The sequence below is a fragment of the Bos javanicus genome, chromosome 6, assembly GCF_032452875.1.
Source record: "Bos javanicus breed banteng chromosome 6, ARS-OSU_banteng_1.0, whole genome shotgun sequence".
NCBI lineage: Eukaryota > Metazoa > Chordata > Mammalia > Artiodactyla > Bovidae > Bos > Bos javanicus.
The window spans coordinates 111803234-111830177 of record NC_083873.1 but is presented as its reverse complement, the minus strand read 5'-3'; the positions used below and the strand labels follow the sequence as shown (position 1 = coordinate 111830177).

Genomic DNA, 26944 nt, shown 5'->3' with positions numbered 1-26944 from the left:
GAAAAGACCCTGATGCTGGGAAAGATTGAAGGCTGCAGAAGAAGATGACAGAGGATGAGATGGTTGGATGGCATCACCGACTCAATGGACATGAATTTGAGTAAACTCCAGGAATTGGTGATGGACAGGGAGGCCTGGTGTGCTGCACTCCATGGGGTCACAAAGAATTGGACATGACTGAGTGACTGAACTGAACTGAACTGAATGAATCAATAAATCAGTCAATCAATCAATCAATTTGACTCTATGTTGGGAACCAAATTAGAGACTGGATTCTGTCTTTTCCTTACATTGGTACTTAATGGATTTTGTAAGGAGGCATTAGTCACCTCTCATCTAGCGCTGATAATAAAGATAAAAAAACAGGCACCCACTAAATACTGGGTAGGGATTATGGTTTAAAACCCTTTAACAGCCCTGTGAAGTAAGTATTATTGTCCTTGTTTTGTAAATGAGGAAATTGAGGCTCAGATACTTTAGTAAAATGACCAAGAACTCTCAGGATATATCTGATTAGTATCCAAGATTTCTCTCTGTATGTTTCTTGACTGAGAAAGTGCAGGTTTTAGCTTTTGACTCCAATGTAGGGATGGCATCTGGGTGTGGTTTCACAGAACAACATTTAGGTGGTAGTTTTTGCCTGGAGCGCCATATCAAGGTCAGTGCTGTGATCCCAGGACAATCGATAGATTATGTCTGCTGTGCCTACCTAAGGGGGAAAGTGGTGGACACATGTACCAGCCCTGATCTAGGCAACTGTTGATACTTTTTCCAGCCAAATTAGAAACTGAGAAAGTCTGTCTTTGGTCTCTCCAGTCTCCCTGCTTCTGCGGCCTCATCCCCTCCTCTTCCTTAGACTGGGTGTCCGGTCTCTCCCTCACTCTGGCTTCAATATGGATCACTTTCATTTGTCTGTAATGATTCTCCCTGTGTGTGTTTGCACTTAGTCTTTAGAGTCTCGGGCTGTTCTACTGAGTGCAAAGTGTGCCTGCCCTAGAATCACAGGGCATTCCTTCCTCCCCCTAGCTGCCTGTGTGATGCTGTAAAACTGACTTAATTTTACTCAGACGATCATAACTCCTGCCAGACCTACTTCTAGCCTTGCCTTGAGAATTAAACAAATTTAATTAATTAAAAGACAATATAAAGTCTTACTATTGGGATGTGACAGCATTTGTCTACTGTGGAAGGAAGTTCCAGACTTCCTGGAGGAGATAGTCTCCCTGACAAGTCCAGTTTCTCAGACCCTCTGCCACTATCCCATGTGGGCTTTGGCTAGTAAATAGCTCTGTGCTTGCATGCTCAGTCATGTAAGAAGACTCTCTGCGATCCCATGGACTGTGGCCCACCAGACTCCTCTAGCCATGGAATTCTCCAGGCCAGAATACTGGATGAGTAGCCATTCCCCTCTTCAGGGGATCCCCCCAACCCAGGGATTGAACCCAGGACTCCTGCATTGCAGGTGGATTCTATACCAGCTGAGCCAGAAGGGAAGCCCATGATGTTCAACAAATGTTAAACACTGGAGATGAACTCTTTGCCTTCCCTCTCACTTCTTCCCCATCAGTTGCTTCCAAGACAGCAATTACTTCAGCCACCAAGGTTCTTCAGTCTTGTTCTTTCCCAGAAATTGTTCCAGCAACAGGAAGTGGTGTTGCAGAGTAGGCAAGAGTGTAGTCTTTGGGTTCAAAACCCAGGTCTGCCACTTGTGAGCTCTATGACCTTGGGCAGGGTTTTTTTTTTTTTTTGCCACTTTTGAGCCTTGATTTCCTCCTCTGTCAGATAGTATTGTCATCACAGTGTGGTAAGAAATATTATGAACATAATTTGTTCATGTAGTACCTTGCACATGGTAAGTCGTAAGGATAGTTGATGGTTGCTTATTCTCACTAGTCTGTAAGTGCCAAGAAGGCTGGGACTGTGGCTGGCTTTTTCTCCTCTGAACTTCTGATCCTGGGGAAGACTAGCCATCCAAAGTGAATAAATAGCCCCATGAGTGAATAAATGAGACACGATGTATTGGGAAAGTAAGTCCCCCTGCTCCCGAATCATGTTTGCTGTTGTATCTCCACGTTGCTTGTTCCCAGCAAACTGTGGGAAATGAATACATATTTGTTGAATGAATTACTGGCCTTTAATCAAAATGAGTCTCCAATTACATAATGGAGAGCACTGAAAATGAGATTCAGTGTAAGAAATTTCGTCTTATGGGCCTTTCTGAGATAACCTAGTTCATTAATCTGGATATACTCAATCTTGATGCCCCCTCCATTTGGAAATTATATGCAAATGAAAAACAATGGAAAGTGTGTTAGTTACTCAGTCGTGTCTGACTCTTTGAGACCCCATGGACTATGCAGCCTTCCAGGTTCCTCTCTCCATGGAATTCTCTAGACAAGAATACTGGAGTGAGTAGCCATTCTCTTCTCCAGGGTATCCTCCTGACCCAGGGATCAAACCCGGCTCTCTGCATTGCAGGTGGATTCTTTACCAACTGAGTCACCAGGGAAGCCCACTGTAAATGCAATGCATGTATATTATTTCTTCCTTGCAATAAAAGCATCCTGATGGTAAAATTGTCTTAATAAGTCAAGCTACACTTTCCCCCTCCTTTGGCTTAAATGAATATCTCTGTGATCGCCCCCAAATTTTTATACCTGTATTCAAAAACTTTTCTTTTTACCATCTAATGACATCACTTGCTGTATTTTGTGAAGTTCTCAATCCATGGGGTCGCAAAGAGTCAGACACGGGTGAGTGACTGAGCACAGCACACACAATCTTACCTGAAAGATTTTTTAGATTCATTGCTTATTTCTTCTTTTTATTTGTTTCTCCAGGCCAGAATATTGGGGAGGGTAGCCAGTTCCCTTCTCCAGGGGATCTTCCCAACTCAGGGATCAAACCCAGGTCTCCTACATTTCAGCTGGATTCTTTATCAGCTGGGCCACCAGGGAAGCCCAATATATACATATCCTTTTTTAGATCCTTCGAGGAGAAGGCAATGGCACCCCACTCCAGTACTCTTGCCTGGAGAATCCCAGGGACGGGGGAGCCTGGTGGGCTTCCATCTGTGGAGTCACACAGAGTCGGACACGACTGAAGTGACTTAGCAGAGTAGATATTTTTATATCTGAAACATTAGCAAGACAATATATGAAGGGTGATATGACCTGTCACCAACTTTATTATTCATCAATTGAATTGAATTACTGCCAATGGCTTTTTAAATATAGTTTTTCCTAATATCTGATTTTCTACTATTACTTCTCTTGCTCTAACATAACTGATTTTTCTTTCTCTTTAACTTTCCAGAATCTAGCCTAGTATTTTTCATTGTCTTTCAATTGTTCTGAATTAAAAATAATATTAGTGGTTCTCTTGAATATTTCATGAGAATATAAAGGAATAATTTATTTATAGTCTCCAATGATCACATTTTGGCTGAAGAGGCAGTCTTTTTTTTTTTGTTTAGGGAAGATTGTTGTCATCATTACCCCTCTGTAATACTTCAAGATGCTTATTATTAATAGACATAAAATTAAATTAAACTTAGCACTCACTGTTCATGCCAAGAACTTTACAATAATCAATGTTATCATCATAACTCATACATGCATATATTTTTTAAGTTTACTAAAGCATTTTCACATTCATGATCAAGTCTACTCAATCTTATAGCTCTGTGAAGTGGGAATCATTTTATTAATTTGGAGATAAGGAACCTGAGGCTCAGAGAAGTTATCCAAGACACAAACAGAGAAGAGCCAATTCTGAGAGCAATTCTAGAACTCACTCCAGTGTTATTCTGTAGGAATACCATGGAAACCAAAGAACGAAGGGAATGTAGAGATTAGCTGATAGAGAAAAAAGCAGCAGCAAACAGACTGGAGTTGTTCATATGCGTTCCACAGGATTTAGCCGGCGCCTACCGAGCTCTATGCCACGTGTGCGCATTGTTGGGATGAAACGGTGAACAAGGCACAGGGTGTCTCTGTTTCCCATGAACTGACTCTCTAATGAAGAAGAGAAACAAATGGGTATTGAGTATTGGAAAGGACCTCTGAGGGCTTCGTATGAAGCTCATTCAATCTGCAGGTAAAGAAACTGAGGTCTTGGGAAGCTAAAAGACTTGTCCAAGATCACAAGGCAAGTTGTCAGAATTCCAGCACAGTAAGCCAAGATTCCTGGTCCAGTTCAGTTGCTCAGTCATGTCCAACTCTTTGTGACCCCATGGACTGCAGCATGCCAGACTTCACTGTCCATCGCCAATTCCTGGAACTTGCTCAAATTCATGTCCATCGAGTCTGTGATGCCATCCAACCATCTAATCCTCTGTCATCCCCTTCTCCTTCCTTCAATCTTTCCCAGCATCAGGGTCTTTTCCAGTGAGTCAGTTCTTCTCATCAGGTGGCCCGAGTATTGGAGTTTCAGCCTCAGCATCAGTCCTTCCAATGAACACCCAGGACTGATCTCCTTTAGGAATGACTGGTTGGATCTCCTTGCAGTCCAAGGGACTCTCAAGAGTCTTCTCCAACACCACAGTTCAAAAGCATCAATTCTTTGGTGCTCAGTTTTCTTTATGGTCCAACTCTCACATCCATACCTAACTTCCAGTCTAATGGAATATATAGAAATATCATTTTCAAAATTATTGTTGAATAATAGGTCAAAGAAATCAAGGAGAGTTGGAAATGGAATTCTGAATTCATCTTCACCATATCTATGGATTATAGCGCATCCATTATCTGCATACTGTTTTGGCTGCTGTCACTGCAACAGCAGAGTTGAGTAGTGGCAGCAGAAACCTAAGGCTTACAAATCTGAAGTACTTACTATTTAGAACTTTATATGAACGCTTGCCCACTCCTGTGGTAGTGGAAAGAACTCCAAGTAAGGGTCAGAAATAATTGCAATGCCATTTCTACCACCTGCTAACTTTGTTATAAAGATAGTCTGGCTTTTCACCTGCCCCACAGCCATTCCTTACTTCTAGTAAATCATCCAGGTAAGGATTTCCCCAGATAAAATCTCTGTGATGGAAGAGTTGCATCACTTAGGAAGGGTTTAACTGTAAATATCTGAGAATCAAACTCAACTGCTTTAGGTAAGAAGGAAAGATACATAGAGGCCCATGGACAGGCAAAGATTCAGGCAGGAGCACATTCAGTGACTCAGTGATGCCATCGAGGACCAAGGATCTTACCATGTCTCCATTCTATGACTCCATTTCACAGATTTCAGCAAGTTCTTCTTAATACTTATCCCCTTTGTGTTTATGTTTTGGTCAGTTGATCAGTTGACCAGCTGTGTCCAACTCTTTGCAACCCCATGGACTGCAGCACGCCAGGCTTCCCCATCGTTCACCATCTCCCAGAACTTGCTCAGACTCATGTCCATTGAATCAGAGATGCCATCCAACCATTTCACTCTCTGTTGTCCTCTTCTCCTCCTGCTCTCAGCCATTTCACTCTCTGTTGTCCTCTTTTCCTCCTGCCCTCAGTCTTTCCCAGCATCAGGGTCTTTTCTAGTGAGTCAGTTCTTTGTATCTCAGGTGACCAAAATATTGGAGTTTCAGCATCAGTCCTTCCAATGAATATTCAGGACTGTTCTCCTTTAGAATGGACTGGTTTGATCTCCTTGCAGACCAAGGGACTCTCAAGAGTCTTCTCCAACACCACAGCTCAAAAGCATCAATTCCTTGGCACTCAGCTTTCTTTATGGTCCAATTCTCACATCCATACATGACTAATGGGAAAACCATAGCTTTGACTAGATGGATCATTGTGTTTATGAGACACAGCCATTTTTTCTTGTAGGAATCACCTCTCTTGACTGACACACTATATCCAGAAGTGTTTTGTAAACTGTTAGGTGCTATACATAGATAAGGAGTTGGATTATTATTGTTGTGTTATTTTATGAGCTCCCTGAAAAAACAAACAAGAAACAGCATTAGGAATAATGAATACAAGCAATGCCTTGACTCTTGAGTGCTTAGGGAAGGAACCCTTCTTGACGTGTAGTGGGGGCTGCTAATTTTCCCACTGGACTCATCTTATAAAACCAAAATTCTCTTCCTGTTAAAAATGCCCCATTTCCCTTCCTTCCAGCTCCCAGCAACCTCCATTCTATTTTCTATTTCTATGATTTTGACTGTCCTACGACTGAGCGACTGAACTGAACTGAAGTAACTCATGTAAGTGGAGTCATACAGTACTTTTTTTCTTTTTGTGACTGATAATTCATTTAGCATAATGTCCTCAACGTTTCTCAATTCTGTAGACCTACCTACAGGTTAAGTAGGTCAGAATGACCTACCTTTTCAAAGGTGAATAATATCCACTGTGTGTATTCACTATGTTTTGTTTATCCATTCACTTGTCTGTGGACACTGGGGTTACTTCCACATTCTGGCTATTATGATGGGGCTGTTAGAAATATGGGTGTGCAAGGGGCTTTATGATTTGTGAATGTGGACTGTTTCGGTATTGTGATCTCATTTAATTTTCCTGGTTGCCATGTGAGGTGGGGTGGCAAACTGCTCATCATGCCCCAGTATCCAGTCTTGCTCCTTCCTTAGTAGCAGAACCCTCTCTAGTTTCAAGTGAGCGCGTGGACAACCAAAGTGAAGATGAAAATGTCCCACTCCCCTTGCAGCCAGATGGGGCTGCTTAGGTAACTAAGTTCTCTCCAATAAGTGTGAACAGAGGTGATTGTGCAGCTTCCAGATAGGCTGTTAAAAGCTAGGGGCCCACCCTCACCTTCCCTTTTTCCTTCTCCTACAGGCTGGAATGCAGATGTGGTGGTGAGCTGCCCTGGATCTTGTGGACACACAGGAATGGGGAGCAGCAGGGAGCCTCAGTCACTGACTTTGGCTGTCCTGTGGAAGGCATAGCCCCCTGTCCTATGTAAGGCACAGTCTTTGGAGTTTCTGCGAAGGTTGTCAGTGTGCATGGTCAGTCGTGTCCAACTCTGTGCGACCCCATGGACTGCAGCCCTCCAGGCTCCTCTGTCCATGGAATTTTCCAGGCAAGAATAATGCAGTGAGTTGCCATTTCCTCTTCCAGGGCATCTTCCTGACCCAGGGATCGAACCTGGGACTCTTGGGTCTCCTGCATTGGCTGGCAGATTCTTAACCCCTGGGCCACCTGGGAAACCCAAGGTGTTCACCCTGTATCCCAGCTAATACCAATAGGTTACTGTTAGAGCTCTTTCACAGATGAGGAAACCACTGCTCAAGCAGAATGACTTCCATGCAATCACAGCCAAGGGTGGACCAGAGCTGCCTGGCTCCTCACCTGCTTTCTTTCCCCTGTACCATCCTGTCCCAGATAAACTTTAGGTGATGTGCACGCGTCTGCGACTGTGCTTGTGTTCGCATGAGTGTTGTGTGTGTGTGCATCAATTTAGACTTTTTGTTGAACTAATTTCTAAAAACTGTAAAGCTCTAGACATTAAATAATATTTATGTGGCTGCATCAGGTCTTTAGTCGCACTGTGAGGGGTCTCTCAGTGCAGCACCTGGACTCACTAGTTGTGGCGTGTGAGACACCAGTTGCAGCACAAAGACTCAGGAGTTGTGATGTGGTGGCTTGGTTTCTCCACCGAGTGTGGACTGTTAGTTCTCTGAATAGGAATTGAACCCATGTCCTCTGCATTACAAGGCAGACTCTTTACCCGTGGACCTCCAGAATGAGTGAATGAGTGAAATCCCTCAACTGTATCCCGACTCTTTGAGACCCCATAGACTGCAGCTTACCAGGCTTCTCCATCCACGGGATTTTCCAGGCAAGAGTATCAGAGTGGTTTGCCATTTCCTTCTCCAGGGGATCTTCCCGACCCAGGGATCGCACTCAGGTCTCCTGCATTGCAGGCAGATGCTTTACCCTCTGAGCCACTAGGGAAGCTAATTGTTAGGGACCTCCAGGGAAGTCCCTAAATAATATTTTGATTGCACCCAGGACACTGTGTGGTTCAAAGACATTTTTAAATACAATACTTTTGTAAGGTGAAGTCTAAGTCCCAGTTTTGTTTGGTTTTATTAAGCAAACTCAGATTCTCCTATGCTACATTTGGTTAGGGCAAAGTACACACACAAACACACACCCAGACACATGCACACACACCCAGATACGTAAGCCTCAATTGTCTTGATAGCCCGTCATATTTGCTTGCAGGCTCTGTTGATAATAATGGAGGAGGGAGAGACAGTGGAGAAGACAAGATGCATAATTTGCACTACTGAATTTTTCTATTTTTTTCACTCTATTTTTTTTAATTAAAAAATTTTTTTTAGTTTATACAATGTTGTTTTGGTTTCTCCCGTAAAGCAATGCAAATCAGCCATTATTATACACACATCCCTTTCCTAGCCTCCCTTCCTCCCCTCCCCTCCCCCACCCCACCCTTCCAGGTAATCACAGAACACCAAACTGCACTACTGAATTTTTAAATAAAAGCTCCCCAGACCAATCACATTTGCAACTTAAGTTGTTTTTCTGTTGCTTGAGTGGTTTAGAAAGTAAAACACATTTGAAGGAAGACGGGGGAGCAGACTGAAACATTGGTTTCGAACCTCAAATGACCATGAGTTTAGTGGGAGTATATTACTATACTTGCTTAATTCTGCCATCTGGTAAGGTTTTCCATGTGATTAATGAGAGACCATCATACAACATTACCAGAAGGGAAACAATCTCACTCACCAATATAGCTAAACTGTAATTACTATGCAAATGATTTCAGTAAATGTAATAGAAAGGAATCTCTGGTCATTACAGGGCAGACAATTCACAATGCTAATTGGGGTTAGTCTGTTTTCTGAAAGTAAATAATATTAACAGTCAAATAAATCCAAACTAATATTAAGTTTGATTTTGCTTATAATCAAGGAGAATGGCCTGCTTCCGAAATTACATTTCTATTCAGAAGATAAACTATACTTGCTGCAATCTCTAGTAAAAGTACAATGAGTTGGGATTGAAAATACTGGGGAACAAAATCATATGAAGATGAGATTTAGGACTTGAGAAAAATGGTCCTCAGCTGAAAATTTTCAGGCCAGAAGACAGACATGGAAGTGTTATTGTTGTTTGGTCACTAAGTTCCTTTGCGACCCCTACCAGGTTCCTCTGTCGATGGGATTTCCCAGGCAAGAATGCTGGAGTGGGTTGTCATTTCCTCCCCCAGGGAATCTTCCCAACATTGGGGCAGAACCCCCGTCTCCTGCATTGCAAGAGGATTCTTTACCACTGAGCCACCAGGGAGGCCCCAGATGTGGAAATATACAAGCTTTAACTCTCAGAGTTGCTTATATATACTTGGGGTCAGAGAAAATGTCTCAGAACGTGAAGAAAAAAGGGCAAAGAGGAAGAACACTGCTGCTAAGTCATCCTCTTAGATCTTGTAGTTTCTCCTCAGTCTCTCTCCTGTTACCCAAGTTTAAGTCTTACATCACCACTTACTTGTTCTATGATAATCGTTTTCAGATCTGTCTCTTCCTCTGCCCGTTCTCACTTAGTCTTGCCCATCCCATGCTCTGGAAGGGCAGAAGTTCCTTTTCCCCCACAGCTAAAGCCCCACATTTTCTACCTTGGGAGGAGGTATCCAAAGGCTCCCTCCATCACAACCTTTCTCTCCCCATCCTGTACGCCCACTGGGACACGGAACCTGAGCTTGGACAATGGGCTCCTTTTCCCGTTGGAGCTCATAGCAATGGAGCCCATCCTTCCAGCTCCAGGCCCCTGTTGCTTGCACTCCACCACACACAAGGTTTCTGTTTGTGGCCCCTCTCATTCTGTTTTTAAGGCAGATCCTCCAGCCTCCCTCCCTCTCCCTGATCCACACAACATCCCTCTAACAAATTCTCCTTTTTATATGATCTTAGCCAAAAAAAGAATCCTAACAGATACACTTATCCTAAGAAATTTAAGTCAGATCATCAGAGCATCCAGTGGGGCTCCGGGGCAGGAAGAAGGCAATGATTAGACAGTAAATTAGGGCTGTTTCTTAAGGTTGCTTGTGGTCAGCTTAAATTCAGAAATATCCTGTAAGCAGATGACATCATCAGAAGCAGTGGAGGTCGTGGTTAGGAACCAACCTCCAAACTCAGACCCAGTTGGTTTGAACCTCACTTCCTCCACTTCAGAGCTGCATGACCTTGGGCAAGTTGCTTACAAGTAAAAGGCAGGGTGCAGGAATCCATTCCTCCCAGGATTGTTAGGAAAATGGATGAGTTATATGTGTGGAATGCATAGAGCAGAGTCTGATGCCAGCAAGCATGGTAAGCATGTAAAATGTTATTATTAAGGTTTCTGAAAAACAGCTTTGAAAAATAAGATTCAATACACTGACTTGACATCTGTGTACAGAGAGTTAGGTAGCATCCAAAGTCATCCCCCTGGGGCTACAAATATTCCCATGGTATTGCCATGATTCAAGCCTGGGATTTTTCCCTTCAGAATTTCTCCTTTAAAGCCTGCCAAACATAGAAGCCTTGGACTGCAAGGAGATCAGACCAGTCAATCCTAAAGGAAATCAACCCTGAGTATTCACTGGAAGAACTGATGCTGAAGCTCCAATATTTGGGCACCTGATAAGAAGAGCCAACTCTTTGGAAAAGACTCTGATGCTGGGAAAGATTGAAGGCGAAAGGATAAAGGGGGTGGCAAGAGATGAGATGGTTAGATAGCATCACCAATACAGTGGACATTAATCTGACCAAACTCCAGGAGAGAGCGAAAGACAGGGGAAAGACTGGTGTGCTGCAGTCCATGGGGTTGCAAAATCAGACGCAACTTAGCGGCTGAACAATGACAGCATGCGTAGATAGGTTTGGTTGCCTTTGTGCCACTTAGAAAGGGATTCCGTTACTAAATACCAAGATAGTAACCGTGAGAATATCCAGCCTATGCCTGACCGTTCTCCCCAGTGGTCACTCATGCCCTGCCAAAAATGTAAATTACAGAAGTGAGGAATTACGAGTCTTTGTTCTCACAGACCCCTCTGGTTCACGAAAGTGAGTCCTGGGAAACAAGCAGGTGCTTGCCTGACAGCAAAGTATCCAGTCCATGATCCCCAAACTCCTCGGTCCCTGATGGCCTTCTTAGATAGTTTCTAAGGCACCTGGGTCCCAGGAGATGTCCCTGCCCCTCCCCATTGTTTCACTTCTCCCAGAAGCCCTTGATCAGCACCTGTGTCCTCTGCTTTACCTCCCGGTCCTTCCCCCAGGCTGGGGTGGGATTACTCTCCAGCCCTGTCCAAAGCGCTCTCAGGCTTTCCAAAGGGAGCTAATCTGATGCACCTTCACTTGAACGAGTTCCCAGGAGCCAGAGCCACCGAGCATTTGAGAGTCCACCAGGGCCTTACTAAGTCCAACCCTCTATACATTTCTGGAATTGAAGGCAGTGGGACACCCTGTACTCTGAACGAGATACTTGAGTTTACAGCTGCCTGTAAGTCATTGGAAAAGACCCTGATGCTGGGAAAGACTGAAGGCAGGAGGAGAAGGAGACCACAGAGGGTGAGATGGTTGAATAGCATCACTGACTCAATGGACATGAGTTTGAGCAAACTCCAGGAAACAGTGAAGGACAGGGAAGCCTTGTGTGCTGCAGTCCAGGGGGTCACAGGATCAGACACAACATAGTCACTGAACAGCAATAAGAGCAGGACATCAAAAAGTCTATGGACCTCAGTCCCAGACTCCATCGTACACGTGTTTTGCATCCATCTTCCTGCTCAGGATGTCTTGCTTGAGCTGAGGTGGTGGTGGATAGATTCAAGGCACAGGCATATTTCAAGGCAGATCTGAGTCAGACACGAGGGCTTGCCAGGCAGCCCTAGTGGTAAAGAATCTGCCTGCCAGTGCAAGAGATGCAAGAGACTCAGGTTTGATCCCTGGGTTGGGAAGATCCCCTGGAGTAGGAACTGACACCCCACTCCAGTATTCTTGCCTGGAAAATTCCAGGGACAGAGGAACCTGGTGGGCTACAGTCCATGGGGTCCCAGAGTCAGACACGACTGAATGCACACACACACACACACACACTGAGAGAAACAGTGGCCAGTGAGCTGAGGCTGCACTTGCCCGCTCGCCTTCTGATCCCCAAAGGTGGTCAGGTTACCAGGTCCTGTCGTGGACACAGTGGTGCTGTCCTTCCCCGGAAGTCCCTACTCTCAGGTGGGCTGCTGGCTCACCAGCAATGCAGGCCTTAAAGACTTTTTCACCCAACTTGTCAGGTTCTTAGATAAAAGTTCATTTGATTCCGTAGAGCTTTAGAGGTAATTACTGTCTCTAATGCCAGCCAGTGCCATGGGTTCCAATTACAGCACCCTAAGTGACAAGTCAAGGCTATGGTTTTTCCAGTAGTCATGTATGGATGTGAGAGTTCAACTATAAAGAAAGCTGAGTGCTGAAGAATTGATGCTTTTGAACTGTGGTGTTGGAGAAGACTCTTGAGAGTCCCTTGGGCTGCAAGGAGATCAAACTAGTCAATTCTAAAAGGAATCAATCCTGAATATTCATTAGAAGGACTGATGCTGAGGCTGAAACTCCAATACTTTGGCCACCTGATGCAAAGAACTGACTCACTGGAAAAGACCCTGATGCTGGGAAAGATTAAAGGCAGGAGGAAAAGGGGACGACAGAGGATGAGATGGTTGGATAGCATCACCAACTCGATGGACATGAGTTTGAGTAAGCTCTGGGAGTTGGTGATGGACAGGGAGGCCTGGCATGCTGCAGTCCATGGGGTCCCAAAGAGTCAGACACGACTGAGTGACTGAACTAACTAACTAAAATAATGAGAGGCTTGGGAATAAGAGATAGTGACCCCCTCAGTGTAGCCAGGGATGCTTAGAAACAGGGCTACCATAGGACTCATGACAAGCTTCAGGGGAGAAATCTCTGGTGCATGGGAGCAGTCACTGAAATCAAGGCAGACATGCATGGAGGAGGCCCTCTGACAAGGAGGTTCTGGATTACAGGCCCCCCATCACAAGGCTCTGGAGAGGCTTGGCAGCACTTCCTAGGCTGTGCCCAATGGGTTTCCATGGCTACAGGTTGGCATGGATCTTCCTACATGATTATGGCACAGAGCACCTCATACCTTGCCAGCAAAAGGTGCCAAGTAGTCAACATTCTGAGTTCTGAGTACTGTCGGGTAACGGGATAATGACCTCTCTCCTTAAAATGCTTACTGAGCAGGGTTATTTCAACAGAATGAAACCACCATCCCAAGCCACATGCCAATAGGGATGGGGCAGAGGTTAAATTTTAACTGTTTTCCTAATGGCTCAGTGGTCAAGAGTCCGCCTGCCAAAGCAGGAGATTTAAGTTTGATCCCTGGGTCAGGAAGCACCCATGAAGAAGGAAATGGTAACTCACTGCAGTATTCTTGCCTGGAGAGCTCCATGGACAGAGGAACCTGGCAGGCTTTAGTGCATAGGGTCACAAAGAGTTGGGCACGACTTAGCGACTAAACAACAACAACAAAAGAGATTAATTTAGGGCTTGAGTAGGAGGAAATTGAGACATTATAAGATACCAGCCTGGCCTCCCTCCTCCTGAAGACAGGGACAAAGTCTCCAACTCACCACTCTGGCTCTAGTACCCAGGACATTTTGGCCCTCATCTAATGTGGTTGCTCTTCAGTCCCTGTCTTGTCCAGCTCTTCGTGACCCCAGGGACTGCAGCATGCCAGTGTCCTCTGTCCTTCACTGTCTCCCAGAGCTTGCTCAAATTCATGTCCATTGAGTCGGTGATGCCATCCAACCATCTCATCCTCTGTCTTCCCCTTCTCCTCCTGCCTTCAGTCTTTCCCAGCATCAGGGTCTTTTCCAGTGAGTCAGTTCTTAGCATCAAGTGGCCAAAGTGTTGGAGCTTCAGCTTCAGCATCAGTCCTTCTGATGAACATTCAGGGCTGATTTCCTTTAGGATGGACTGGATGGGTGCCCTTGCCGACAAAGGGACTCATCCAATAGGAGCTGGATAAATACTTGTTCAGGAAGAGCTCTAAAAATGTCTTCAGTGGGAGACTATAGGAGACAGACGTTTTTCCTTCAGTCACACTGTCTGCTTTTAAGTTGGAACACAGCCACAGTCATGATCCTCCTTCCCTCTGATTTTCCTTCCGTAATTTTTTTCTAATCTATTCACAGAGATAATATGTATAGTTAAAAATGAACCAAAATAGAAAAGGATTAGATGGTTAGTGACCTCCACTCAAAACAAACCTTGTCAAGTTCAGAATTAAGCAGGAACATGTAGCCACGGTGATCTGTTATCTACTCTGTGTATCTAATCTAAAAATACCCATGTCCAACAAGACTCATTCCAAGATTTTCCACATGTCTGCTTATCCCCAGAGTAAAATCTGTCCCTATCTGAATCACCAAATCCCCAATGCGGGGGATACAGGTTTGATCCCTGGTCTGGGAGGAGCCCACATGTCACAGAGCAACTAGCAGAGCTCAAGAGCTTAGAGCCTGTGCAGTGTCGGACATGACTGAGCAACTGAACTGAACTGAACTGAAGCTTTCTCACCATTAGCAGAAATATACCCATTTCTCCTTAAAATTCTTTCAGTGTTTTAGAATGTATTTTGAAAACCATGCTGTTAGGTGCAGATGAGTTCAGAACTGTTCGAGTTTCCTGGGGAGTTGTTTATGGTTATGATCGTCTTTATCTCTACCATTGATTTTATTGCTATGAAAAAGCTAGTACTAATTATTAACACAGCCAGTAATAATTAGATTGTTGTTGTTCAGTCATTCAGCCATGTCCGACTGTTTGTGACCCCATGGACTGCAGCATGCCAGGCTCCTCTGTCTTCCACCATCTCCCAGAGTTTGCTCAGATTCACGTTCATTGAGTCGGTGATGCCATCCAACCACCTCATCCTCTGCCATCACCTTCTCCTCCTGCCTTCAATCTTGCCCAGCATCAGGATCTTTTCCAATGAGTTGGCTCTTTGCCTCAGGTGGCCAAAGGATTGGAGGTTCAGCTTCAGCATCAGTCCTTCCAGGGAATGCTCAGTGTTGATCTCTTTCAGGATTGACTAGCTTGATCTCCTTGCAGTCCAAGGGACTCTCAAGAGCCTTCTTCCACATCACAGTTTGAAAGCATCAATTCTTCGGTGCTCAGCCCTTTTTATGGTCCAACTCTCAAATCTGTATGTGACTATTGGAAAAACCATAGTATACTAGTATACTAAATATTAACATGGAATTAAACTAATATAGGCAATTAACAATTACTAGTAACAATAAGTAGTTATATAATTTTAATAATTAATTGTATGAAATTAATAACTGATCATTAATGGTTAGTAATAGTATAAGACTATGGATATAGTAGTTTTTCTTTTTCTTGGCTTATATAGAAAAAGGTGTTTGGGGAGTCAAAGAGGATGGTGCAGGCTCAACCCCATCAAGCCAGATGCCAACTGTAGCTCAGCATCTCTCAGCTCCGGACAGCATCTCTGAATAGGAAGGGTAGCTGCTGCTGCTGCTGCTGCTAAGGCGCTTCAGTCGTGTCCGACTCTGTGCGACCCCATAGACAGCAGCCCACCAGGCTCCTCTGTCCCTGGGATTCTCCAGGCAAGAATACTGGAGTGGGTTGCCATTTCCTTCTCCAACGCACGCATGCATGCTAAGTCACTTCAGTTGTGTACGACTCTATGCGACCCTATGGACAGCAGCCCACCAGACTCCCCTGTCCACAAGATTCTCTAGGCAAGAATACTAGAGTGGGTTGTCATTTCCTTCTCCAAGGAAGGGCAGACGCACACCTTTTCCTTGCCTTGCATGACCTGAACAGATGCAGGGTGAGTCCCCACAGGCCGGGTGAAGAAGAGTTTGCTGATAAACACTTCTTCCTTGGCTGCAGACCACCCCACTGCTCCAGAGCTGAGGTTCCTTCTGACCAGGGTCCTCCTGCCCCTCTGATGGAGCGACATCTCCTCTCCAGCCCAGCTCAGCCCCAGCAAGCTCTCTTATCAAGTCCTGGTGTCCTGATGGCCATCAAGACACTTCAGCCTCATCCCAGCACTGCTGTGAAGACGCTCTGGGGCCAGAGAAAGCCACAGGGCCCATCTAAGTGATGCTTCTTCTCTAAAAAGAGAAAAGTACATGTTTTTAAAGTCTGAGGTCATTTCTAGCAGAGGAGATGCTATGAATCTATGAATGATTGCAATAGGTGACCTGCTTGTCACATATTGGAAACTTCAAATATAAAGTACTTTGCTGAGAAATTAAAGCCCTAGAACTGGGGACAAAATGGTGGGGAGACTGGGAATGATGGGGGGAAGTAGGAACATAAGAATTTACTTACTAGGGTGCAGGCTGGTGCAGCAGGAACACTTTGCTTTAAAGAAACACTCAAAAGAATGATGACTTGTTTTCCCAGGAAATATCCCTGTTTTTGTGAACCTCCACATCTCTAAAAAATGAAACATGACAATTTTGAAAACAAAGCAAGCTATATGTAAGGCTAAAAGATTGCAAAGATATAACATGCCTTTGAATTTTTTCAAGATTTTGCTTTTTTTTGTATTGGGGTATAGCTGATTAACAATGAGGTAGTGTCAGGTAAACAGCCAAGGGACTCAGCCATACATACACATGTATCCATTCTCCCCCAAACTCCCCTCCCATCCAGGCTGCCACATACATTGAGCAGAGTTCCCTGTGCTACACAATAGGTCCTTGTTCATTACCCATTTTAAATATAGCAATGGGTACATGACCTTCCCAACCTCCCTAACTATCCCCTCCCCCTGGAAACAGTAAGTTCATTCTCTAAGTCTGTGAGTCTCTTTCTGTTTTGTAAGTAAGTTCATTTGTATCATTCCACCTATTCCACTTAGATTCCACCTTAAATTCCATTTAGATTCCACCTATGAGGGATGTCATATGGTATTTTTCCTACTCTGACTTACTTCACTCAGTATGATACTCTACATCCATCCATGTTGCTGCAAATAACCTGCTTTTGGAATTTTATTTTAGACCTCCAAGAATCTAACAAAGTAACAATGCTTTTTAAAAAAACTAAGAGCATTCCTATTATATAGACCCTTCATTTTCTAGGGAATCTAGCCTATGTCAATACTTTCACTCCAAGTGTGGAAGTGAAAGTCTCTCAGTCGAATCCAACACTGCGACCCCATGGACTGTAGCCTGCCAGACTCCTCTGTCCATGGGATTCTCCAGGCAAGAATATTGGAACGGATAGACATTCCCTTCTCCAAGGGACCTTCCTATCTCAGGGATTGAACCCAGGTCTCCAAGAATACTGGAGTGGGTTGCCATGCCCTCCTCCAGGAGATCTTCCCAACCTAGGGATCAAACCAACGTCTTTTATGTCTCCTGCATTGCTAGGCAGGTTCTTTACCACAAGCGCCACTATATAATTTGGGAGAATCACAATACTCACCAAAATTCAGATACAAAAAGCACAAAATTTGAACTCGCCGGCACAGCCCTTCTGCTATTTCACTAGGTGGCAGCAAGGAATAACAAATAATATCACACAGTAGCAATAAAACTGAAGTTACTTTAATAACAAATGTCAGCTTCGAAAGGATTTCTAAAACAACAGAAAGAACTTCAGTGCTTTTTTAGCTTAACTTGAAATTGTATTTATTAGAGGCATTATTGTAGTCCACACATTCACACATTCTATTTCAGGTAAAAATTCTTGAGACTGAAGTATGATGGAGGAAAAGGGTGGATTCTACGAGGTATGTTTTCTTCATTAATATTTAACCAAAGGAAATAACAATTCACCTCTAAGCAAAGAATCCGCCTGCAATACAGGAGACCTGGGTTCGATCCCTGGGTTGGGAAGATCCCCTGGAGAAGTGAAAGGCTACCGACTCCAGTATTCTGGCCTAGAGAATTTCATGGACTATACAGTCCACAGGGTCACAAAGAGTCGGACACAACTGAGTGACTTTCACTTTCACTTTCTAAGCAAAGAGAGCTGTTGATAGATACCAACACCAGTTATAACGAAACTTTTCTCAAAGTCAGATCTTGGATTTTACTTGGAAATGAATGATCTACAAATGAAAATTGAAATTTTAACTCTAAGAAAACATACCAGCACAAATCAGAAATCTAAGACTGTTGGTAGAAAACTGGCATTCTACAGAGTCAGGGCATGAAGGTGCTTTCTTGACTTCATATGTATACGTATCTGTGTGTGTGTGTAGAATTTCCATATTAAAATTCAAGCTCTTTCATACAAAAATCCAGATTCTTGACTTCTCTAGAGCCCACAGATCTGCAAACATTGAATCCATATTTTCTCTTTTTTAATTTATTTTTTAATTGCAGTATAATCTCTTTGTTTATACCACAATGTGAATCAGCTATGCTGCTACTGCTGCTCAGTCGCTTCAGTTGTGTCCGATTCTGTGCGACCCCATAGACGGCAACCCATCAGGCTCCCCGTCCCTGGGATTCTCTAGGCAAGAACACTGGAGTGGGTTGCCATTTCCTTCTCCAGTGCATGAAGGTGAAAAGTGAAAGTGAAGTCGCTCAGTCGTGTCCGGCTCTTCATGACCCCATGGACTGCAGCCTACCAGGCTCCTCTGCCCATGGGATTTTCCAGGCAAGAGTACTGGAGTGGGGTATACTTATATGCTCTCCATATTTTCACATGCAGCAGAAGGCTGGCATCAAGTGGCAGCCGCCCCCTTTAACCAACTAGGAGCCCTTCAGAGTCTTCCATCTGCTCTGACCCTGGTGTCTGTTTCCTAGCTATGTTAGTTTTCTATTGTTTTGTAACAATGACCACACAAACTTAGAGGCTTAAAACAGCACCCATAGGGCAGCTGACATCTCTGTGGTCAGAAGCCCTGTGGTCAGAAGCCCGGGAACAGCATGACTGCATTTCCTGCTCACAGTCTTACAAAGCTACCATCTGTGTGCCAGCCAGCCTGCTTTCTCATCCCCTTCCAGACCACGTGGTGGGAGCAGGGACTCAGTCCTGTGTGGTTGTATGCCTACACTTCCCACTTGTCTCTTGGTTCTGAGCAGGAACAGTCTCAAGTCCTGCTGGCCGCCAGCATTCCTTACCACGTGGCCTCGTCCATATTCAAAGGCAGCAAGGGAGCACCCCACCCATGCCCCAGCTCTCCCTCCAGGAGGAGCCCAGTCCCCTTTGAGGCCTCACCTGACTAGGGCTGGCCCACCCAAGTTCTTCTCCTATCCTTGAAGCCAAGTCCCTGTGTGACACAAGCTACTCATGGGGGTGACACCACACCACAGTGACAGTCCCAGGGCTTCTGCAGGCCATGCACACGAACACGAGGCAGGACTCTTAGAATCCTGTCTGCCACACTTGGCTAAATCAGTGTATCGTTCATTATCAAACTCGCACTGGCGTTTTTGTTGTTTGTTTCTTAGAATCGTGTTCACATGGAGCTATTTCCATGACAGGTTTCCAGCAAAAATTGAGACGATGAAAATGTGAAGTCCATATAGTTTGAGAACAAGATAAATGTTCATACATGTTTCATATCAAAATAACATGGACTTTTTTTAGACTTGGGCCCCATGATTCATCTTTGCTGCCCACCTGGGAGTTTCAGTCTGTGGCCTCTGGCTTAAACCGTACTCAACATCTGTCTCCACTGAAGACATTTGAAGAACCTCTCCAATGCCTCTCATGTGACATCTGGCTCCCCGATTCCACTGCCCCTCTGCTCTTGAGTTTAGGAGCTTCAATCTTCAGGGTTCCCCGAGATAAGAGACTGTGCTTTTTTTTCCTAGTGCTTCTCAAATTCTCTGTGATGAAGAAACTTCCTTCCCCAACCCATCACGCATAGCTCATGACTCAATGAACATGAGTTAGCAAACTCCAGGGGATAGTGAAAGATAAAGAAGCCTGGTGTGCTGCAGTCCGTGTGGTCGAAAGAAGTTGGACACGACTACTTAGCAACTGCAAAATAACAACAACAACCCACCACAGACTGACATTTTTAAAAAAATACTATAGAAATAAAATGAGTTCACTGATGATCTCAGATATTGGAGCAATGTAAAAAGTTGCTGTGAAAAAGTGTGAAAGTGAAAGTTAGCTGCTCAGTCGCATCTGACTCTTTGTGACCCCATGTATTGTAGCCTGCCAGGCTCATCTGTCCGTGGAATGCTTCAGGCAAGAACACTGGAGTGGGTAGACATTCCCTTCTCCAAGGGATCTTGCCAACCCGGGGATCAAACCTGGGTCTCCTGCATTGCAGGCAGATTCTTTACCATCTGTGCCATCAAGAAAGCAAAAAAAAAAAAAAAAATTGCTATAAAAGTTTCCAAATTTTACCTTGTAAGAGACTGTTAGCAGACTACTCACGGAGAGCTACCACCGTTGTTAGCACAAGAAGCTAATAATGACCATTCATTAAGCATGTTTTCAGTGTAAATGGAATTACATATACCTAGCATCAAATTGGAGAAGGCAATGGCACCCCACTCTAGTACTGTTGCCCGGAAAATCCCATGGGCAGAGGAGCCTGGTAGGCTGCAGTCCATGGGGTCGCACAGAGTCAGACATGACTGAAGCAACTTAGTAGTACCAGTAGCATCAAATTACATATAGTGCAACAGTTGTGATAGCTATATTTTCTGGTGGAATTATTATGCCAAGTATTGAGTTGGTCAAAAAATTCATTCAGGTTTTTCTGCAATGTTACGGAAAACCCAAACGAACTTTTTGGCTGACTCAGCATTTTCCTAGTTCTTTACGTAAATTATCTCCTCTAGTCCTCAAAATCTACCTGTGAAATAGATTCTACTATTATTTCAGAGGTATGAAAACCAGCCCCAGATCCTGTAAATAAGTTGCCCCCTTACACACAGATAGTCCGTGTTCTCACGGACTCACACCACACTCAGTGGTCATTCATGGGACTGATATTCATGTGGCCACAAGGAGAGCTGGGGATTGAATGTGATTTTGTGTCAGAGACCAGGGCTCAAACCACAGCCCCTCCAGCTCCCAGGTACATGACACGGGTTAAATTATTTAGCCTGTCTGAGACTCATTGTCTTCATTAAATTTCAGCTTTGTAATATGCTTCTCACTGGGACAAAGGGAGAGAGAGGGTTACATGATGTAATTTGTGTTCACTTCAGTTCAGTCGCTCAGTCATGTCTGACTCTTTGCCACCCCATGAATCGCAGCACACCAGGCCTCCCTGTCCATCACCAGCTCCCGGAGTTCACTCAGACTCACGTCCATCGAGTCAGTGATGTCATCCAGCCATCTCATCCTCTGTCTTCCCCTTCCCCTCCTGCCCCCAATCCCTCCCAGCATCAGAGTCTTTTCCAATGAGTCAACTCTTCCCATGAGGTGGCCAAAGAACTGGAGTTTCAGCTTCAGCATCATTCCTTCCAAAGAAATCCCAGGGCTGATCTCCTTCACAATGGACTGGTTGGATCTCCTTGCAGTCCAAGGGACTCTCAAGAGTCTTCTCCAACACCATAGTTCAAAAGCATCAATTCTTCAGCTCTCAGCTTTCTTCACAGTCCAACTCTCACATCCATACATGACCACAGGAAAAACCATAACCTTGACTAGATGGACCTTTGTTGGCAAAGTAATGTCTCTGCTTTTGAATATGCTATCTAGGTTGGTCATAACTTTCCTTCCAAGGAGTAAGCATCTTTTAATTTCATGGCTGCAGTCACCATCTGCAGTCATTTTGGAGCCCCAAAAAAATAAAGTCTGACACTGTTTCCACTGTTTCCCCATCTATTTCCCATGAACTGATGGGACTGGATGCCATGATCTTTGTTTTCTGAATGTTGAGCTTTAAGCCCACTTTTTCACTCTCCACTTTCACTTTCATCAACAGGCTTTTGAGTTCCTCTTCACTTTCTGCCATAAGGGTGGTGTCATCTGCATATCTGAGGTTATTGATATTTCTCCTGGCAATCTTGATTCCAGCTTGTGCTTCTTCCAGTCCAGCGTTTTTCATGATGTATTCTGCATATAAGTTAAATAAGCAGGGTGACAATATACAGCCTTGACGTACTTCTTTTCCTATTTGGAACCAGTCTGTTGTTCCATATCCAGTTCTAACTGTTGCTTCCTGACCTGCATACAGATTTCTCAAGAGGCAGGTCAGGTGGTCTGGTATTCCCATCTCTTTCAGAATTTTCCACAGTTTATTGTGATCCACACAGTCAAAGGTTTTGGCATAGTCAATAAAGCAGAAATAGATGTTTTTCTGGAACTCTCTTGCTTTTTCCATGATCCAGCAGATGTTGGCAATTTGATCTCTAAATGATAAACTTTTCCTAAGCATTAATTACACACACCCTCAGTTTGTAAACCAAGGTATCCATGCTCAGGCTTAGTTGTGTCTGACTCTTTGAAGCCCTTTGGATAGTAGCACACTAGGCTTCTCTGTCCATGAGACTTTCCAGGCAGGAAGACTGGAGTGGATTGCCATTTCCTTCTTCAAAGGATCTTCCTGACCCAGGAATCAAACCCCCATCTCCTATGTCTTGTGTATTGGTGGTAGATTCTTTACCCACTGAGCTGTGTAATATTGTTACAGGTGTACTAGTAGTGATTCTCAATTTTCAAAGGTTATACTCCATTTACAGTTATTATAAAATATTGGCTATAATTTGAATTAGCATTTTCTGGGTTTTTTTCAGATTTATACCCAGGAGTGGAATTATTGGTCATATGGTAATTCTATTTTTTTTTTTTTTTTTTTTTGAGAAACCACCATACTATTTTTCCACAGTGGCTGCACTAATTTACACGCCACCAGCAATGCACAGGGGTTCCCTTTTCTCTACATTCTTGCCACCATTTGTTATGTGTGTTCTTTTGGAGGATAGCCATTCCGACAGGTGTGAGGTGATGTATTATTGTGGCTTTAATTTGCATTTTGCTGATGTAATGATGCTGAGCAACTTATCCTGCACCTGTTGGCCCTCTGTATGTCTTCTTTGGGAAAGTGTCTATTCAGGTCTTCTTCCCATTCTTACATTGAGTTGTTTGTTTTACTGATATTGAGTTGCATGAGCTCTTCATATATTTTGTAAATTAACCCCTTATCAGTCAAATCATTAGCAAATATTTTCTCCTATTCAGAAGGCTGTCTGTCTTGTAGATGGTTTCCTTTGCTGTGCAAAAGCTTTTAAGCCTAATTAGGCACCATTTGTTTATTTTTCCTTTTATTTATCTTGCTTTAAGAGACAAGATCCCAAAAATAATGCTACAATTTACATTGGAGAGTGCTCTACCTATATTTCCTTTCAGGAGTTATATGGTTTCTGGTCTTACATTTAGATCTTTAGTGAATTGCTTTCTGTGTAGGGTGTGATAAAACGTTCCATTTCCATTCTTTTACATGTAGCTGTCCAGTTCTCCCAGCACCACTTACTGAAGAGGCTGTCTTTTCTCCATCGTGTGTGCATGCCTCCTTTGTCATTGATTAATTGATCACAGTTATGTGGGTTTATTTCTGGGCTCTCTATGCTGTTCCATTGATCTATGACACACATGAATTTTTAAAGTAACGTTGGCATAGTCTGTAAACAATGTCCTTTGAAAAGTTTCTTTAAAATATGCTGTGTCAGTGAGGGTCAGCAGAGTAGAGAGATAACCCAGAGAGGACCTGCATCACTCAGGGCTCTGACAGAGAAACAGAGCCAGCATATTAGACAGACAGACAGACAGAAAGATAGGTGGATAGATAGATATTACATACATTACACATCGTGAGAAATTAGCTCAGGTCATTGCTGGCTAGGCATCAGCTAGGCTGAAGCCATCAGCTAGACTGTCAAAAAGTGTTCCCTGGGGATGCTTGGGTGATGCTGCAATCCACAGGGCCGCAAGTAAAATGTCTTCTTTCTCAAGGAAACCTCAGTTCTGCTCTTAAGGCCTTTCAACGGAAGGACCTTGAATCAGATGTACCCACATTATTGATCATCATCTCCTGAAAATCAACTGATTGTAGCTGTTAACCACATCTATAAAATACCTTCCCAGCAACACCTAGATCAGAGTTTGATGAATAACTGGGTAGTATACCTTAGTTGATACAGAAGACCGACCATCACACTACTGATGGCAAGAATCCATACCGCACTAGAGCTGGGGGCACAGTGGGATGCTGTGCTATCCTAGAGTCCAGATGCTGCGGAAGCATGGTGGGAGCTGCCTGGTAAGAGCTGGGACACAGAAGACACATCACAGGTGGCAGAGCTGCCATGATTGGTGGGCGGAGCCAAAGACAAGGGAGAGAAATACCTGCCCGTTCCCCCCTTTCCACCCATGTTTCTCATTGGCCAAAACTTCAGGAAACCAGAAGGCAAAGGGGCCTGGGAAATGTAATTTTCTCTGATGCAAAACAGTCTGGAGGAGTGAAGGGCAATGGGACTGTTGACATTATGTACCTAAACAAGAAAAGAAAAAAAAAAGGACAATGTGTCCCATCCTAGGGAAGGTTAAAATTCAGAAAACACTCCTTGGCTTAAGATAACTTGAAAGACAGCCTCTTCAGAAAACAAAGAATAGCCATGTCATTCTTACCTTTCATTTGTTTAGTAAATATCAAAATTTTATGTGGTTGGAGATAAGGCCTCAGAAGAGGGACTTGGGTGCAATGCTTAAGAGCCTGGAGTTTTTCCCTGTGGTCTATGTGCCTCCAAGTGTGATGCAAGCACCACTAGCATCTGGATGACCTGTGTAGTTGTAGAAATAAAGATGTCTGAGCCCCATCCCAGACTACTGAGTCAGAACGTATGGAACGGAATACAGAACTGTGCATGCTCATCAAGATTCCCGGGTGATCCTGAGGCAGACTCAAGTTTGAGAATCAGAGTTTCAGGCAAGATGGGGAGCCATAGAGGGGATTAGCCGAGGAGTGTGATGATAAGATTTAAGTTTCAGAAAATAAGAATACAAATAACCAACACTTATTGACCAAAAGACCAAACAGTGTCTTATGTACTTCACATGTGGATTTATTTAACTACTCCAGTGTCTGTGAATGATAGCCATTTTTTTTTTTTTGTTCTGAGTACCAAAATGATGAGTAACAGCCAATGAGTGCTTTCCAATTTCAGATAACTAAACCAACATCTGAAGGGGCTGAATCAGAACTTCATTAAACAAACATTATTTGCTCCTGATTTGGGGAAGATAGCGGAACGTGCACCACCAATTGCAATTGCATGTGGTTTATTTAACCACAAGTTTGAGCACATTCAAATACATCTACAGATAACACCCAGTGGGCGAGTGTTCAGTCGTTCAGTCATGCCGGCTCTCTGCAATCACATGGACTGCAGCTCACCAGGCTCCTCTGTCCGTGGACTCTCCCAGGCAAATATACTGGAGTGGGTTGCCATTTCCTCCTCCAGGGAATCTTCCCAACAAAGGGACTACACCCGAGTCTCCTGCATCTCTTGTGCTGGCAGGAGGGTTCTTTACCATTGAGCCCTCTAGGAAACCCAATACCTAGTGAATTTCTGGCAGTGTAGTAGAGTCCTTTGGTCCCATTATTAACACCTTCCTGCACGCACACTCTTTGCCATGTGACTCCGAAGTGAGCGGGGTGCTCTGTTGCACCCCTTGACCTTGGGCTTAATCATGTCACTTCACCAGCAGAGGTTAGCAGTTGTGACACAAGCGGAGGCTTGAGATAGGGTGCACACTGGGCTTACTCTCTCTTGTGCCGCTGTCATCACGAGTGTGTGCCCTGGCTGGCCAGTTGGAAGATGAGAAGCACGCGGAGTGAACGTCACCCCACCAGCTGCACCAGCATGGCCAGCTGAGGTCTGCCAGTTCACCTTAGACACGTGGAAAACATATTCTTAGTGTAGACTGCACTATGGTTTCATAATTTCTTGTTACATAGTATAAAATTGGACCATATATAACTCTATCAGCACTACATTTCAATTCTTCTTCATTGCACGGTGGACCAGGAATGACATCTGCCGCATCAGGGAACAAAGGATGTTGCAGCCATCAAGCCATCTCAGGATGGAAACACGGTGCCCGCCATCAAGCCCACAACCACTGCAGGTACGTACCCTCCCCCAAGGGTGCTCCCTTGGAAACTCAGGAATGTGAAAACACAGGATACTGGCCCCAGAGAGCTGAGGTCCACAAGGAATAATTTCAGTGAGTCCAGACTTTTGCATCTTCCCATGTATAGAAAAGCACTAAATTCATTAACTTGAGATATCTCATTTTCTTTAATTAACAGTCATCTTTTGATGTTCCTACCACCTGGTTCTTGTTACAAAACTCCTATATATCCTGGCTCCTCCTTTATCTCTTCTGAGCGGTTCTCTCAGAGCCATCTGAGAGTCCTATCTCCTGGGCTTGAAGTTCTCAGGAAACCTGCCAAATAAAACACAACTCACAACTTTGATGTTGTGCATTTTTCTTTTCAGTCAATGCTATGCTGGTAAAATTCCTTGTAAACTGTGCTTGGTGAACAGTGCATGTCTCTCTAAAGTGATTGCTTTTTTCTTTAATTTTTCCAACTCTGTATCACCCTAAAACTTTATCCCATGTTTTTACAGGTCATGATCCTAAGAAATGTGGAATGGCCTTCCATTCCAGACACATCTAGGAAGGAACTTAGGGTTCTTGAGGTTAGTGCTAGAGCTGGAGGTAGAGTAAGGCATTCCCACCAAGACAACAACAGGCTCTAAGATCGGAGTTGTGGTGAGGTCAGAGTCTAAAACAAAAAGAATGAAAGTCCAGACACAGAGGATGGAGAGAAACCACAGATTTGAAGAAATGATTGTAGTCCAGCTCTCCAAGGAAAACATTCAGGGATATGGAGCTGATTTTAAAGGCAATACCTACATAGAGAACCCTGAGGAATCTAAAAAAACATAACAAAACTGGTAGAACTAATTAAATGGAGCTGTCAAGGTTTTAGATACA

At 44.0% G+C, this 26944-nt stretch overlaps 2 long non-coding RNA genes across 2 annotated transcripts; both read left to right on the top strand.

Annotated features, from left to right (window-relative positions):
* The first annotated feature begins 3696 nt into the window (after positions 1 to 3696).
* LOC133249889 (uncharacterized) lies at positions 3697 to 26418 on the top strand. Its single transcript, XR_009737157.1, has 3 exons — positions 3697 to 4098; positions 25969 to 26068; positions 26253 to 26418. It is a non-coding gene; the product is annotated as an uncharacterized LOC133249889 (long non-coding RNA).
* On the top strand, positions 6027 to 7355 carry LOC133249888 (uncharacterized). The gene is made up of 2 exons (XR_009737156.1): positions 6027 to 6678; positions 6789 to 7355. It is a non-coding gene; the product is annotated as an uncharacterized LOC133249888 (long non-coding RNA).
* Positions 26419 to 26944: the final 526 nt, after the last annotated feature.